At 37.1% G+C, this 17147-nt stretch overlaps 1 pseudogene; it reads left to right on the top strand.

The window, feature by feature from the left end:
* Window positions 1–5612: 5612 nt before the first annotated feature.
* On the top strand, window positions 5613–16757 carry LOC144251557 (leucine-rich repeat-containing G-protein coupled receptor 4-like; annotated as a pseudogene).
* The last annotated feature ends 390 nt before the right edge of the window (window positions 16758–17147 follow it).

The raw sequence follows: 17147 nt of genomic DNA, 5'->3' as shown, positions 1-17147 counted from the left end.
TAGAGAAAAAAAATGCATTTGTTAGATAACTTTCTTTTAGGCATGAATAAGTGTGTGTGTGTGTGTGTGTGTGTGTGTATATATATATATATATATATATATATATATATATATATATATTCACAGATAATTGTACACATTTGTAACAGCAAGGAAAAAGGTGTAGAAATAAGCAGGTGAAGTTCTTAACAGCATTTCACCAATTTTCCTTTAAGGTCCTGTTTCTGTCTGGGAGCTTGGGTTGCATTTATTCATGATGACTCCTTACTCTCTTCAAATTGGTGGCAATGCCTCGGTCTCTCCTAGTCTTTTATGACCATGACCCTTTAGAAAGTTGCTGGTCATATGTTTTGCACAAAGTCTCTCCTTTTGGGTTTGGTGTTTACTTATGACTGGGCAGAGTTATGGGTTTTATAGGGAGATGTCACAGAGGTGAAAGGTCATTATGGAATTATTTGGTGGGAAGAGGGACACATCAGCATGACTGGTTAGGAGTGATATTAATTTCAATTATTTGATTAATGTGATGCTTTTTGTATTTCTTACTATGAGCTTACTATTTCTTTCTTTGTAATTAATAAATATATTTTGGGAGATACCTTGAGAATATATTATTTCTCCCTCAATTTTTACTCACTTAGAGGATGTGGCTCAGTGCTAGAAAACTGGCCTGTCATGGGTGAGGCCCTGGGTTAAATTCCCAGTACTAGAGGGAAAAAAATAACTTTGCTTTTGCTCACTTAAATTTTGGCATTTATTCACAGATCTTACCAATAACAATTATTATTATGGTCTCCTAAAAGTTATTTTGTTTTTATTTTTCTCATCATTTCTTTATTTATGAACTGTAATTTTCTTTAAGGAAACAACTTGCTCTTTCTCTATTCTTTCATTTCCTATTTTTTACTATTCATATGGGCTATGGTTATATGTTTAATTCTATAATTTATAATCAAATACTACCATTATGTATTTGCTCAAACTGTTCTAACTTGGCTGTTGGGAACTCTTTCAGATTGTTTCCTGAATCCTTTCAATAAGTCCCTGTCAAATTGACCAAGTTATGCTGCATGCATTCCAAATATGTCACAATAAATCCTCCTGGTATATGTAATTATAATGTACCATTTTAAAAAAATCAATCCCCTATTCCTTATTAAGCATCTCTCTATTTTCTGCCACCACAAGGATTTCCAGGATTATTTTACATTTTCCCTGCTCCAGTTCTGGGATCAAGCATTTCTTAAAGAGCCCTGGTCTCTATTATTGGAGAATGGTATTTAGAAGCCAGATCTGGGTGGAGATCTGTCCTGCTCATTGCTATGGAAAAAAAAAGTTCTAAGTCCTCTTAGTGTTCAGAATTTGGAACTATGTTAAACCTATAAATGCATCCATACACATACATCTCTTTTTCTTTGTTTTCTTTTTCCTTTCTTCAAAAATCTTTAGTTCATATTTTTACTACTAATTTCAATTCATCACCACAGTGTTCATCCTAACGCCATCTTTTTTCTTTTCCTTTTTCTTTTTTTGTACTGAGGATTGAACTCAGGGGTACTCTACCACTGGGCTACAACCCCAACCCTTTTTATTTCATTTTGCAACAGGGTCTCAGTAAGTTGCTGAAACTGGTCACAGACTTTCCATCCTGCTGCCTCAGCTTCCTGAGTAATTGGAATCACAGGCCTGCACTACTGCACCCACCAAATGTCCTCTTTCCTTACTTGTAACTGTGGAATTTGTTTTTCCTTTTCTTTTTTTTAATTAAAAGGCTGGTGCTTACGTATTCCTAAATTGTGAAAAAATGTTCCTCGATTGTGCATGACACAAGAACACAAGATAGGTTGGTAGATATTGTTGTAAGAAGCTACATAAAAGAGAAGCCAACTGATTTAATGGTCCTTCTTCATGCAAAAAGAACTAATCACACTCTTTATGCTTTATTGGCAGTGGAGTGCAGAAGGGTAAGCCCAGGCTGTGGAATGTAAGCTTGTTGTTCCAGCCAAATGAGACAGATGATATGGGATTGAAAATTTATTTAAGCAGTTGTTTGTGAACATAGTTCTGAAAAAAAAAGTTATTTCTTGCTCCAGCCCTCTGGGGAAAATTTCCACTCTGAGGTCCTCTCATTTTGGCCACTGGCCTGCCTGGAGACAACCTGCCTCTTGGGCCACCTCTTTATCTCTTCATTGATTTCTGGTCTCTTCTTTTTTTTTTTTTTTTTTTTTTGAGAGAGAGAGAGAGAGAGAGAGAGAGAGAGAGAGAATTTTTAATATTTATTTTTAGTTCTCGGCGGACACAACATCATGTTGGTATGTGGTGCTGAGGATCGGATCTCAGCAAACACCACTCAATCAAATTGGGTCTTCAGAATATTTTTAATCAGAAAGCCAAATTTACATTTTTCTTTATTTTGTGGCTTGAGCTTTGGTTTCCCTCATAGGTTGCCTGTTCTGATGACATTTGGGGTGTGGGAAAATTAACTCTTTTCCTGTCCTTTTATAATAGCCCAGACTTGTTCAACAGGCAACCTCAACTGGAATGCCTCACCAAAACCCCAATTTGGCCTACTGTGCTTCAGATATCTGAAAAATGAGGAAGGAAGGGAAACAAGATTAGATCACTCTGAGGGCCGATGGAGTATTATTATTCCCAACTGAAATCCCCATTCTTTGAGTTCCTTCTAGTAAGAATGAAAATAAGCTTGGTGCAAGTATTATTCCTTTTAGAGTTATCAATGATTCCAGAAGTCCACAGGACTGTTTGACTGCCACCCTGACCCTCCTGCAGGGAGAGGTAGGGGTCACCTCCACAGTGGCCTGGGCTGACCATAAATGAATTGGAAACACCCATAGTGGGGAGAAGGTCAGTGAAAGTGGGAGCCTAAGGAGAACCTATGTTTTCTTAGCCATATCCAAAGAGCCTGAATGGAACTGTTTAGCAGCCACACACTTCCTGAGAATGCACTGGGCAGCTTCCTGGAGGTACCAGGGAGATAATTCATGATTGGGACACTGAACCATCACAAGAATGTGAAGAACTCATTTTTGAGGATTCTGAGAATACTATACATTCTAGGAAGGAATGTTTAGCACAGCCACTTAGACTTGGTGGGATGTATGAGTGATAATATTAATGACAATGTCTTTAGGGGCATGCTGAGTAGGGATAATACCAGTGGTTTAATAAGAAGATGCTCATAACAACCAATGTGGTTGGAATTTAGTTCATGTCTCCCTTATGAACAGGCAAGACACTTAAGTTTTCATCTTAATAAATTCTTACAACCGTGAGGCAGGTACTCCCATTAGTCCATTTTACATCTGACAACTGAGATTCACAAAGGTGGAGAATTGTACAGTGGTTGCAAAACTACAAGAAAACAAAGGCCTTTCATAAATATTTTACTGTGTGTTCTTGTTGGAAGGATCAGTCTTGTGGGTTGCAGCGATTTGATTTAGCCAAGGTAAGCATTCATGTGGCCATCGCTGGTGCTTTAGCACAGTGTCCCCAATGCTACTTACATGACTCAGAGAAAAGAAAGTGAGACCCAACTGCAATCTAATGATAGAGGTGCTCAGTGAGCCAGTAAAGGAATGTGCTGATGGGGGCAGTCATAGCACCAGGGATTGGGCCACCCAACCCCGTATTCAATGACCTGGCTGAGGTTCAGAAACAAGGTGGTGAGAATTGAAGTAGGGCACGCCAGACAGACATGGCAGCAGGAGCCAAAGCACTGTGCAGTAAGTAGCATGGCAGAGAGAAAACTGGAAGAGAAGCAGGGGCCTTAAATGAATCAGCCAAGGCATTGGGCCCTAGATAGATAAAAGCCTGGATCTGGAGTCCAATTGAGCCATGTACTAACTATTTTGACCCTGCACCACATCTTTAGAGGTTTTCTAAGCTTTGTTTTACATAACTGGAAGCATAGTGATGGATAATAATCTACATGTTAAACTGACAGCTTGGGTACCTGCTCTGGATTCACAGAGTTGATGAATGGATTTGTCAAGAAGAATATCTAATATCTACTACATGTGATGAATGGATTTTCCAAGAAGCATATCTACTTTCTATTACATGTAAAGCTTTATTATTCATCAATTGCTTCTATATTCTTACTTACTTTTGCATATTTCCGGTAATTTACCCTCTTAGTAGTGTGATTTTTCTGGCTCTGGGCTTGTCCTCTCAGTCTAGGTAGCCCTCAAGTGTAGACACCATATTTTAATCTACCATCACAAGATGTAGCCATGCAGGAATCTCAGCCTTGCTAGACCATTAGAATCACTTGGGAGTACCAGAAAGCTGCACAGGTCTGTTCCCCATCCCAGATGTATTAAACTAGGACCTTCAGGACTTTGGCTTAAGCTTTTACTCTTGACCAGCTGGGCAGAAAAATGTTTGAATCAATGAGTAAACAATCATACTGTATGTACAGTTGTCCCTCAGTATCCTTGAGAGTCTGGTTTCAGAACCTCTCCTGGACTCCCAAATCCATGGATGTTCAACACTTTATACAAAGTGGCGTAATATTTGTATAACCTATAAATATTTTGGTACATTTTGAATCACCTCTAAATTACTTATAAACATAGTACAATGTAAATTCTATGAAAATAGTTGTTATAATGTATTGTTTGGGAAATAATGACAAGAAGAAATGTCTATACATGTTCAGTAAAAATGCAGTTTTTAAAATATTTTTAGTTACATATGGACACAATACCTTTATTTTATTTGTTTGTTTTATCTGTTTTTTTAAATGTGGGACTGAGGATCATACCCAGTGCATCACATATGCTAGGCAAGTGCTCTACCACTGAGCCACCACCCTATCCCATAAATTCAGTTTTTAAAAAATATTTTTACTTTCATTTTTGTAGTTGTCAATGAAGAGCATGCCTTTATTTTATTTGTTTATTTTTATGCAATGAAAGGATCCAATCCTGTGCCTCACACATGCTAGGCAAGCACTCTGCCACTGAGCTATAGCCCCAGCCATCAAAGCATTTTTTTAAAGAAAGTTTTTGATCCTCAACTGGTTGAACTATGGATATAGGAGGCTAGCTAAATCAGTCAGGATAGACTAGAACAAGCTATGATAGTTATTAACCCCCAAATATCAATGGCTTAAAATCAAAAAGATCTGTGTTTTGCTCACATTTTGCAACCATGATAGTTTGGTTGAGGGCTCTGCTCAATGGAGAAAACACCTTAAAGGGCATTATTGTTTGTCCTATCAGAGAGACATATTTTAGGCTTGTCTCTCACTAGCATTAAATGCTCCACCCAGACATGGCACAAACTCCTTCCATGCACACTCTTTGGTCAGGACTAGTCATGTGATCTGGAAGTGCAATCCTGCACGTTCCCAGAAGATGAAAAGCCAGAAGTCATTGGTGAGCAGTGCAAATCACTACCAGACTACAAAATTGGCACCATCAACTTTATTTCTCAGCAATACTTACAAGGTGTGTTCAAGGCCAAGTGTAAAATATGGAGTGGTATTTGAATTTTTTTTTTTTTTTTTTGGTTTGGCTCAGGGCCCTATTTTGTTGTTGTTGTTGTTTTTGTTTTGCTTTTTTTAATTTAATGAGGCTAGATGGTATATGGCATTAAACTTGGTGGTTAAAAGCCTGAATGTCCAAACCTTAAGCTCTGCCATTTACCAGATGTGTGAGCTGGGCAAGTAAAAGACAATTTATACCCATCAAAGAGATAATCAAAGGATGTGAGAAGCCAAGGAAGGAGGTTCTTTGTTAAATTGAGTGCTTAGAACCAGACAGCATTTACCTGAGTAGGACTGATGGGGAGAGGGCTACTTTAGGAGGTTTCACAGGAATTGGGGTGGCTCCAGATGGCAGGGAGGACGCATGTTTATCCCCCATAAATTGCTGCCTTCCTGCCTGATCCAGTGTGAATGTTTGGGCTGAAGAATCAGAGAAGCCAACTGGAGTTGGTTTAACCACATGAATTAGCTAAGGAAAGGGGATGTACAGGCTTCCTGCAGATTCTCTCTCTCTCTCTCTCTCTCTCTCTCTCTCTCTATATATATATATATATATATATATATATATATATATATATATATTCATTTTGCAGTATGGGGATTGAACAAGGGTCTTGCATGTGCACTCTACCACTAAGCTACATCTCCAGCCCTTTTGAAAAGCATTTATATTGAGATATGGTCTCACTAAGTTGTATAGGCTAACTTTAAACTTGCCATCATCCTAGCCTTGTCTTCCAAGTAGCTGGGAATTCAGGCATGTGCCACCTCATCTTCCCGGGGCTCTCTCTTAAAGCAGATAAAGTTTCTTGTACCACTGTCTCTAGCAAGTTTCCCCAAAATATCCTGGGCTCTAATGGGCTTTGGCTTATGAGAGGCCAGTGTTTTTGGGTAGAAATACTAGCTGCTTTAAGTAGAAAGGGTATTGCACAAGAGGATGTCAGGCACCCCATAGAACCATTGGTAGGGCTGGAGAAAACATTGACCAAAAAAACTGTTTTATATATGACAGTTTGGATTATAGGCCTGTGCCATTGCACCTGGCAACAGTTTTACTTTAAATTACAGTATTATTATGAAACTTTATATATACTTGATTTGCATCCACCTTTCTTAAGAGACACCTCATAGAAAGGGAGAAACTTTGTGGTGTATCTTTATGATCATTTTTTATGAGCTTTACCAGAGTGTTTAACATAGATAAGGTTCCTAGAGGATAAATGGTCAAGACTAAAGTATATGATACTTAGACTTTTCTGACTCACAGGTTGGGGTTTTCAAAGATTAAAATGCTTTTTACAAAACAAAATTATGTCTATGAAGTTGCTACTCAGGGTGTATTTTACAATTTTTTCTCCAGGTCTTTATCAGTACCATATGCTTCTCAGTGCTGTGCATTTTGGGGCTATGAATCTTATGCAAATTTAAACATAGAAGATAACAGGCTTCAAGACCATAGTGTGACAAAGGAGAAAGGCAAGTACATGAACCTTTAGAAACAGAACACTCCCTAAGACATTAATCAAAATGAAGGGTCAATATGAAGTCTGTGAGAAAAATGGCCTTTCCTCTGTTACTGGCATTTTTAATGTATTATCAAGCCACATTTGTATACACTGAACTTTAACATCATGCAGGGGAGAGAAAATTGTGGGAACATTTGGTTCTTTTGAACTGCCCACTTTTAATTCAACATACTTTGTTGTATATTCGGGTACCACTGATGCAGCAAATGTCACCAGCACTGCTGAAAATGAAGAGCGTAGTCAAATAATTATCCATTGTACACCCCCAACAGGTAATGCTCAACCCATTTGGCTGTAATATTTTACTTTAAGTAAACATTGGGCAAATATATCTAATCTTCCTGGCGATGGATGTTATTTCTATTTTATAAGGGTGGGACTAGATGATCCTGTAAGGCCTTCTGATTCATAGTGTGGTCAGTGTACCAGCATTTCTTGCAGAATTTCAGGCTCATACCACTGAATCAGAATCTGCATATTAACAGCTCTTGCTCTTTTATATTATTCTTTATTTATTGTAGTGCCAGGGATTGAACCCAGGGCCTCCAGAATGCAAAGCTTCTGCTTTATTAATGAGTTTTGTCCCCAGTCTTCTTCTTCTTCTTCTTCTTCTTCTTCTTCTTCTTCTTCTTCTTCTTCTTCTTCTTCTTCTTCTTCTTCTTCTTCTTTATTATTATTATTATTATTATTATTTTATTTCATTTTATTTTTTGGTATTGATTGAATCCAGGATTGCTTAACCACTGAGCCACATCACCAACCTGTTTTACTTTTTCATTTTGAGGCAGCGTCTTATTAAGTTGCTTTGGGCCTCACTAAGTTGCTGAAGCTAGTTTTGAACTTGTGATCATCCTGCCTTAGCCTCTTGTGCCCCTGGGATTATAAGCATGAACCTATAATTGTTTTTTAAATGCAATCTTGTCTACTCTTTCTGATTTACTTCATTGAAGTTGTAGTTTTAGGAAAGTTATTAAATGATGCCAATATTTACTTGATTGTAATGTCATATTCTGTCTGCCTACCAGAGAACTTGGATTTATACTTTTACTATAAAGGCAAGGTTTTAAATATTTTTTGTTAAATCAGGTGCTACCAAAGAGATTCCTATTAGTATGATGTCACAGGATGAACTGGCCATTAATTTTGGGGGTAGGGAGGGTGACGGGGTAACAGGGATTCAACTCAGGGGCACTCGGCCACTGAGCCACATCCCCAGCCCTATTTTATATTTTATTTAGAGACAGGGTCTCACTGAGTTGCTTATCTCCTCAGTGTTGCTGAGGCTGGCTTTGAATTCACGATCCTCTGGTCTCAGCTTCCTGAGCCACTGGGATTGCAGGTGTGTGCCACCATGCCTGGGTTGGCAATTAATTTTATAACTTAGAATCATCAGTGCTGTGAATTTACTAATAACTGATGCTGAATTGTGAGCTTCTTAAGGGCCTATGTATGTATGCTTTGAATATTTAACCCATTTCCTTGTGTGGAGAATGAGAACAAACTTAATTTTAACAGATGAGTAAGTGCAACTAGCAAGAATCATTTATGTAATTTATTTTATTGTGCAGATATTAATTTTTGACAGTTAGGAGTGCAGTTGACTCTCTTCCCCATGAAGGATTCAGGTGTTGGAGATTGTACACAGAACTGATGATCAGTGAGAAGTAAACATCATACTTTTTGGAGGAGACGGTGGTACTGGGGATTGAACCCACGGGTGCTTAACCATTGAGCCACAGTCTCAGCCCTTTTTATATATTATTTATAGAGGCAGGGTCCCACTGAGTTGCTTAAGGCCTTGCTAAGTTGCTGAGGCTCGCTTTAAACCCATGATCCTCCTGCCTCAGCCTCCAGAGCCTCTGGGATTATAGGTGTGTGCCACGTCACCTGGCAGGAAACAGCATTCTTTTGCAGTACTGGACACACCTATAATCGGATCCATTCTGGAGGCTGAGGCAGGAGTACTGCAAGTGCAGGGTCAGTGTCAGCAACTTAATGAGACCCTCACCAATTTAAAGAGATCCTGTCTCCAAATAAAAAATAAAGAAGGCTGGATATATACTTTAGTGGTAGAACACCCCTGGGTTTTGTCCCTGTACTACCCTCCTCGAAAATAAAATGTGAGAAAGAACTTCCATTTTAGCACTTCCTGAGGGTTCAGAGTGAAAATAAATTTGATTAAAAAAATTGTGTTCATTGAAAATCAGATAAATGGTGCAGAACTGGAGTTCCACTGTATATGTCAAATTTCATGACAGTTCAGAAAGTTAAAACATCCTTTAGGCAATCATAGTTTTCTTGTTCTTTATAGTCAAACATTTTCACTCCTTAATTATAAATGAAATATTTTTCATTTGTGAGATTACTAGCATGTCAAAGTCAGTTATTAGAACCAGCAATTCAGCTACTAAGTGCATTCTTGCGATCCTATATATATATAGGGGTTTTACTATTATAGAGGGGTTTTGTTTTGTGCCAAGCTTTGTATGAATAGTTAACATTGATTATCAACCATAACCAACTTCAGCAGGTTGCTGTGAAATGCCATAAGAAATTGGGTTTAAAATGTTACAAATCTGTGTATATACATACATATCAGTTATAAAATATATAGAGAGCTGGGGTTATGGCTCAGTGGTAAATGGTAAAGCTTTTGCCATGTTTGAGGCACTGGGTTAGATTCTCAGCACCACATATAAACAAACAAACAAACAAATAAATGTTCATAAACAACTAATACAAATATTTTTTTAAAAAATAAAATACATAGGGAAAAGGAAGGAAGAAAAAAAAAGCTAATATTTACTAAAGTTCCACTATGTGCCCAGCAGCCTGCATAAGTACTTATGTATGCAAATTTACTTAAGCCATCAACTGAATTAAGTAGGCATTATTATCTACATATCAGAAAATGCAACTTATTAGGCTTAAGTGGCTTTTTTAAGGTAAGAATAGCAAGTTATAAACCATCTGATTACAGACCCTCAATATTTTAAGTACCTTTTATATGCTAAATTCTGTGCTTTGTATATTTGGTATAAGAAAAAGTAGAGGGCTGGGGTTATAGCTCAGTGGTTGAGTGTTTGCCTGGCATGCGTGAGGCACTGGGTTCAATCCTCAGTACCACATAAAAAATAAAGATATTGTGTCCATCTACAACTAAAAAAAAATATTTAAAAAAAGAATAAAGAAAAAGAAAAAGTAGAAATTTTCTTGGAAATATCTCTATATGCCCTTACCAAATAATAAAAGAAACTAATCCTGGTTATGTTTTGTTTCAGTACTAGAGAGTGAACCCTGGGGAGCTTTACTACTGAGTACCCTCCCTTGAGGCCTTTTTATGTTTTTAGTTTGAGACAGGATCTTGCTTAGTTGATGAGGCTGGCCTTGAAATTGCCATCCCCTCCTGCTTCAACCTCTTGAGTCCCTGGGATTATAGGTGTGTGCTAGCTACACCCAGATATTAAGCTGCTTAATTTTTAAAGTAGCCTAGTCTGTGACTGAAATATCTTAAAAGCAATATTTTTTTTTCAGTTTGGTTCTATTCAATTAGGTAACTCATTTATTCTAGAATCAACCATCAATAGTCATTCTATCAAGCATATTAAATGAAATATGGTATTTTCTAAAATGTCTTTCATGTTTCTGTTTCTTTTTCATGTTAGGTGCTATTAAGCCCTGTGGGAAGCTGGATGACATGTCTCACCATGTGGCTCATTTTCTTGGTTGCATTGTTTTTCAACCTGCTAGTCATTTTAACAACATTCACATCTTGTACATCACTGCCTTCCTCCAAGTTGTTCATAGGCTTGATTTCTGTGTCTAACTTATTCATGAGAATCTATACTGGCATCTTAACTTTTCTTGATGCCGTATCCTGGGGCAGATTTGCTGAATTTGGCATTTGGTGGGACACTGGCAATGGCTGCAAAGCAGCTGAGTTCCTTGCAGGTTTTTCCTCAGAAAGTGCAATATTTTATTAATGTTTAGCAGCTGTTGAAAGAAGCTTATCTGCAAAAAATATCATGAAAAATGGGAAAGCAATCATCTCAAGCAGTTCTGGATTGTAGCCCTTTTTGCTTTTCTGGGTGCTGCAGTAGCAGGCTGTTTCCTCCTTTTCCATAGAGGGGAATATTCTGCATCACCTTTGTGCTTGCCATTTCCCACAGGAGAGAAGCCATCATTAGGATTTACCATGACTTTAGTGCTGTTAAACTCACTAGCATTTTTATTAATGGCCATCATCTACACTAAACTTTACTGCAACTTGGAAAAAGAAGACCTCTCAGAAAACTCACAATCTAGCATGATTAAGCATGTTACTTGGCTAATTTTCACCAACTGCATCTTTTTTTTGCCCTGTTGCATTTTTCTCATTTGCACCATTGATCACTGCAATCTCTATCAGTCCTGAAATAATGAAGTCTGTTACTCTGATATTTTTCCCATTGCCTGCTTGCCTAAATCTGGTCCTGTATGTTTTCTTCAATCAAAAATTTAAAGAAGACTGGAAGTTACTGAAGTGACACATTACCAAGAAAAGTGGATCAGTTTCAGTTTCCATCAGTAGCCAAGGTGGTTGTGTGGAACAGGATTTCTACTATGACTGTGGCATGTACTCACACTTGTAGGGTAACCTGACTGTATGTGACTGCTGCGAATCTTTTCTTTTGACAAAGCCAGTATCATGCAAACACTTAATAAAATCACACAGCTGTCCTGCATTGGCAGTGGCTTCTTGCCAAAGACCAGAGGGATATTGGTCTGATTGTGGCACAGTCAGCCCACTCTGATTAGGCAGATGAAGAAGACTCCTTTGTCTCAGACAGTTCTGACCAAGTGCAGGCATGGTAGAGCCTGCTTCTATCAGAGTCAAGGATTCCCTTTGGTGTGCGACGCTTACAATCTACCAAGAGTTAAAGACCGAATTACTGTGTTTGTAACTATTTCCCCCATCAACCAAATTCACAGCGTTTATAGAGTGAACCATATTCTATTCTTTCATCTGGGAAGCACTTCTGTAATCACTGCCTGGTGTCACATAGAAGGGGAAGGTGGAAGTTTATTTTTCAAACCTGATATTTTTCAAAGAACAGGTGCCTAAATTATTAATTGGTGAAAAATGCAATTTCCAAGGAATGTGTGGTCTATTTGAAACAGAACTTGAAAAGGATTTGAGGTGTGGTATAGCAATATAACTTTTAGGTTTTTTCAGATTCATAAGGAGCAAATTTATACCTATTTCTGAATTAAGCACAAGATAAAGGACAGCTGTTAATATTTTTAAAAAGGTAGTTCAAATGTGACTTTATATAACTGACAAAAGAGTCTTGCTAATTTTACCTAATATTTGATCATTAATCTCAGGACAACTTACTACAGGGCCAAAAAAGGGCTTGTCTTGATTGTCTCCCAACTAGAACTGTGAGAGTACACATAGGTATCATTGTTTTCTATTTCCACTTTTACATGAGAATCATAGATTTTGTTAAATTGCTTTATAAATCTATATAAACCTGAAGATGTTTTAAAAACCATATTAACAGCTGATAGAATAAAAATATCAGTACATTTGTTTGGGGTCATTTTACATTGCTTTGTTATGCTCACCATGATTTTCAGTGTTTTGCAATTATATTACTAGTACAAAATAAATGGCTAATTGATGTGTGAGTTGAAGTAGTTTTGGCTACACTACATACTAATGAGATTTTAATAGTACCTAAGGGATTTGATGGCTCCATGTAATGTTCCCATTAATAAATGCTTCTTAATATCATTGGTTCTACTGATATTTTCCAGTTTTGTTGGTATGTCATCTATTTACAGTATGGATTACACAAAAAGTAAACTGGGGTCATTTTTTAATTGGAGGAAGCTGAAAATAAATATGACACAAAGCACATAATTTATTTCTTAGTGAACTGGATTCTCCTAAACTTATGTTATTACTTGTATGCTTCTATAAAAATTTCCCATACCATGACTTACAAAAAAACCTATTCAATAGTTCATATGCTGAGTTCTGGTTAAACTAGACAGACATATCATTAAGGGGGTGGGGGAGAAAGGATAAGGTTTAATCCTATGTCTTTGAAAATTAAAAATTTTACCTGATTCTCATCTAGGGTCTTCTGCCATGTTTTTTTTGTAGAGTCTTAAAGTTATGATTGCCCAATAAGTTTTTTGAACAATGTACTAAATAGCAAACCTACTGCCATATTATTATACTGGATATACTAAAAAAATTAAGCTAGATTACAGTTTAATAATTAAACTGTACATACTGAGCATATAAAGAATTTTTATCTTATGTAAATTATTTTTACAACACAAGTAGGGAAACATGGCTTCTGTTCAGTTCGTTTAATTAAAGCTACCTCCTATAGTGACTGCCAGTAGCAGAATGTTAAATTGTGGTTTATAGACTTTTTTCATTGTAAATAATCTCGGTTGTACATTGTCAGTGTAAAAACAGAATCTTTGTATATCAAAATCATGTAGTTTGTATAAAATGTGGGAGGGATTTATTTACAGTGTATTGTAATTTTGTAAGGCCAACTATTTATAAGTTTTAAAATTTGCTATCACGGTTTGTATATTTACACATCTGATAAATATTAAATCATAACTTGGTAATAATCTTAATTAAACTTGTTTTCTCAAAATTCAAGTTATTGAAAACTTCATTCATTTAAAAATAGAATAGCAGATATACAAAATCTTTGGTAAACTGTGCTATATATTGGATGAAATACAATATTGTACTCTATGTTTCAAATTATTAAAGTTTCTAGAAAGCAATATATTTTGCCTTAATTTGTAACTAAGTATGTTAAAGCATTTACTATCTATTATGGAGACAAATTTAAAAAGTTTTAAATAGAAAAGACATTATTAGAAAAAATGTTGGAAGTAACCATTAGAAAATATTGTTTGATAGTTATCTGTCAATATTTAAGAACACTTAAACTTAAAACTTTTATCCTGTCTTAAATCTGAACTATATTGTGGAAAACATATTTTGAAATATAAGTGAATATCACCAATTTAATCTTTATTTAAAAGCAAATGATTAAAAATATCTACATGATATTAATTGTAGTCAGTTGCCTAGAAATGTAGTATTACAATCTCCAAGCTCTCTTTGGACAAATGAGAAAACAAAGGGTTTAATAAAATTTAAGTGAATGCCTGAACCACAGCAAATTAGATCCCAATCAAAACTTAGTTCCTCTTAATTTTGGCTATATTTTGTAGGTGTTAGTAAATGTGTATGCCTCTTCCTGTTTTAAAATTTATATGTGTTTGAAATTTTCACAATAAAAAGAATGGTTTAGGTACCCCTCTCCCTCTCCCCTTCCCATGCCCACCACCAAAACCACAACACACAATAAACCTTGTTTCATCTTTACCTTATTCACTAGCCCCTCAATCCTTCTGCCTCTTAGATTATTTGAAGCAATCCAAGACATATTGTTTCATCTGTAAATTTCTAGGAATAATTATTTTTAAAACTAACTAAAATTGGCATGATTTTTGTTACAATGTCATACAGGAATTTGTAAGGAAAAGTCATTCTTCACTTACAGGTTACAGAACCAGTAAAAAAAATCTCAAATATATCATGAAAGTGAAAATAAATGAGTAGTAAGAAAAGACATTAGTAAGTAAAACATATGGGAAAAAATCTTTTAATGCTTTTTATACCCTTCTTTATGACTTCTTGGCCCCAATAATGTAAAGGCAGTATAAGAGACCCCAAGACTTGACTACATTCAAATATGTGTACACACAGCATGGAATTGCCCCATAGTCTTTGGGTCTCCAGTATTGTTAACATATAATGTAATTGTCATAATGATGACCCTGAAGCATGAAGGAAAGGGCTTTCTTTTATAAAGCATTTTTTAAAAAATAAAACATCTAAAGGAGGAAGGGAAGTATATGACATCTTAGATTCCCATACCAAAAAGTTACAGTGCAAAAGCTTTGGCATTCAAGTGATACAATTTACTCTTAAATCTGTCAGATCCTGAACTAGAAATTTTGAGGATTAATTAGATAATATGACTGTGATGTAGATTATTTCCTTAATATTATAGAGGAATAAATTAGGATCAGAAAGGTCAACAGCTTATTTATGGAAATTTATTAAGAGAAAAACCATTGATTAAAATTCTTTTTCTTTCATAGATAAAACCTGTGAGTTTTCCACTATGCTTGCATTAGGTTATGTCTGTTGGGAAATTTCTCCTAAAGCTTTCTTCCTTATGAAGTCCTAAAACAGTTTAGGGTCTTTTGATATTACTGATTCTCAAAATGTTCTAATGAAAGGTTTTAGCCAGACATGCCAATATTGAATTATTGGGGTAGAGAATGAAAAAAACTCTACTAAATAAATTTTATTCTTTGATCAATTTATTACTCACTTGGATTGCTCTGATTTTCTTCATTTCACTGTTGTTACTAAAATTTAAAAATATTCCATTTAAGAAGTTTTAAGCATACATATTTATTTTTTTGTGGTAGGGGAATCAAACTCAGGGTCTCCCATGCTCTGTGCCTCTAGCTGGCATATCATATTTTATTATAGCTTCTGCTTCCAGAATTGTCTTTGATTGTTAATATTTTTATCATATATCAATGTCCTGTGTCAAATTTTGTAGATCTAAACTTCATCAAGGATGGTGTATTACTCTTTGATCAGTAACAACTTTATGTGCTATTTTTAGTCATTGTCTGTTTTCACATGATACTTCTACCAGTTATACAAATTATGAACTAGACAGAGCTAAATTTACACCAGTATAAATAAAGCATCCAGCTTTATAATGTCTGTCATCTTTCTTGCTACCTTTATCCCCATCTCCAATCTCCGAGTTCCCACAAAATATTCTTTCCTCATAAAATACACATAACAGCATATTTTAATTACATTTGTCACCACAAAAAGATGAGGAATTTAGAGTAACAGCAGTTTTTATCCCAGTGCTTAGCAAAGGTTAGAGGCTTAGCACATAATAGAGGCTTAAAAAAGTAAAAACAATTCGCAGGTGTAGACAGACTAGATGCCTTAAGACGCCAGGCAAACAAGATGTATCAAAACACTAAAAGATTGTCCTAAACCTGCATTATTTTTTGGTAGCAGGGATGGAACCCAGGACCCCATGCATGCTAGGCAAGCACTTTACCACTGAGCTACTTCCCCAGGCCACCTAAACCTGCTTTCGTGGATACACTTGTAAAGTTAAATTAAATCAGCCTCAAAAAAAGCATGACCTGTTCAAGGAAATCAAGACTGGTGCATATAATCCTGACCTTATGTGTGTGTTGGGGTGGGGGGGGTGTGGTGGAGGGGTGGATGTTAGTCCTTAATTCTGCCTCTTTCCCTTTAAGAGGAGTTGCTTTATTTAGTAATAACGTTATTTCAAATACCAAATGGTCTGCAACAACACCTCAAAAAAAGCCCAGGCCCCCGGAAGGTGTCAGCTGGAAGAGACACAGAATTGAATAAGTTCACAAGCAACAGGCACCTTCCAGACACAGGAAGAAGGGCAGACAGAGAGAAAGCCAAGTTCTACAGGCCCAGACACAGCCCTCGCGTCCTCTTTGCGTCACCATGGCAACGCGGCACCCGGGTGGCCCGGATTGGCCGGGCCCAGCACGCGCGGGGCCTGCTGGGAGATCATGTCCCAGCTGCAGCTTGGCGGGTTTGAACTTGGCGGGCCAGATGTGGGCCAGATGCGGGCTGTGTGGCGGTGGAGTGTTGCTTCTTCCCCTCCCGGCATCCTGTTCTCTGCGGACTGCAGTTCTGAGTCTGAGGCCTCCGTGGCCTCCTTCTCCGTCCTCATGACGGGTGCGCGGGGACAGAGGCTGGGGGCGACGTCTATCTGTTGGTCGCCGCTGCCTCAGGGCTGCAGTAATTCCACCATGTCACTGTTGTCTCCCCTCGGCCACCAGAGCTTCTCGTTTGACGATGAACATGGTGACAGAGAGGATGAGGAAGATGTGGACGAAGATGCCCATGACGTAGAGGCCGAGGTGTTGAGCCTGAGAGGAACGGAGTTACTGGGTCGCGCCAGGTAAACCTGAGGCTGCCCGACCGA

This window comes from Urocitellus parryii, unplaced genomic scaffold, assembly GCF_045843805.1.
Source record: "Urocitellus parryii isolate mUroPar1 unplaced genomic scaffold, mUroPar1.hap1 Scaffold_107, whole genome shotgun sequence".
Lineage (NCBI taxonomy): Eukaryota > Metazoa > Chordata > Mammalia > Rodentia > Sciuridae > Urocitellus > Urocitellus parryii.
The sequence above is the reverse complement of the archived record's forward strand: the minus strand, read 5'-3'. Positions and strand labels throughout refer to the sequence as shown.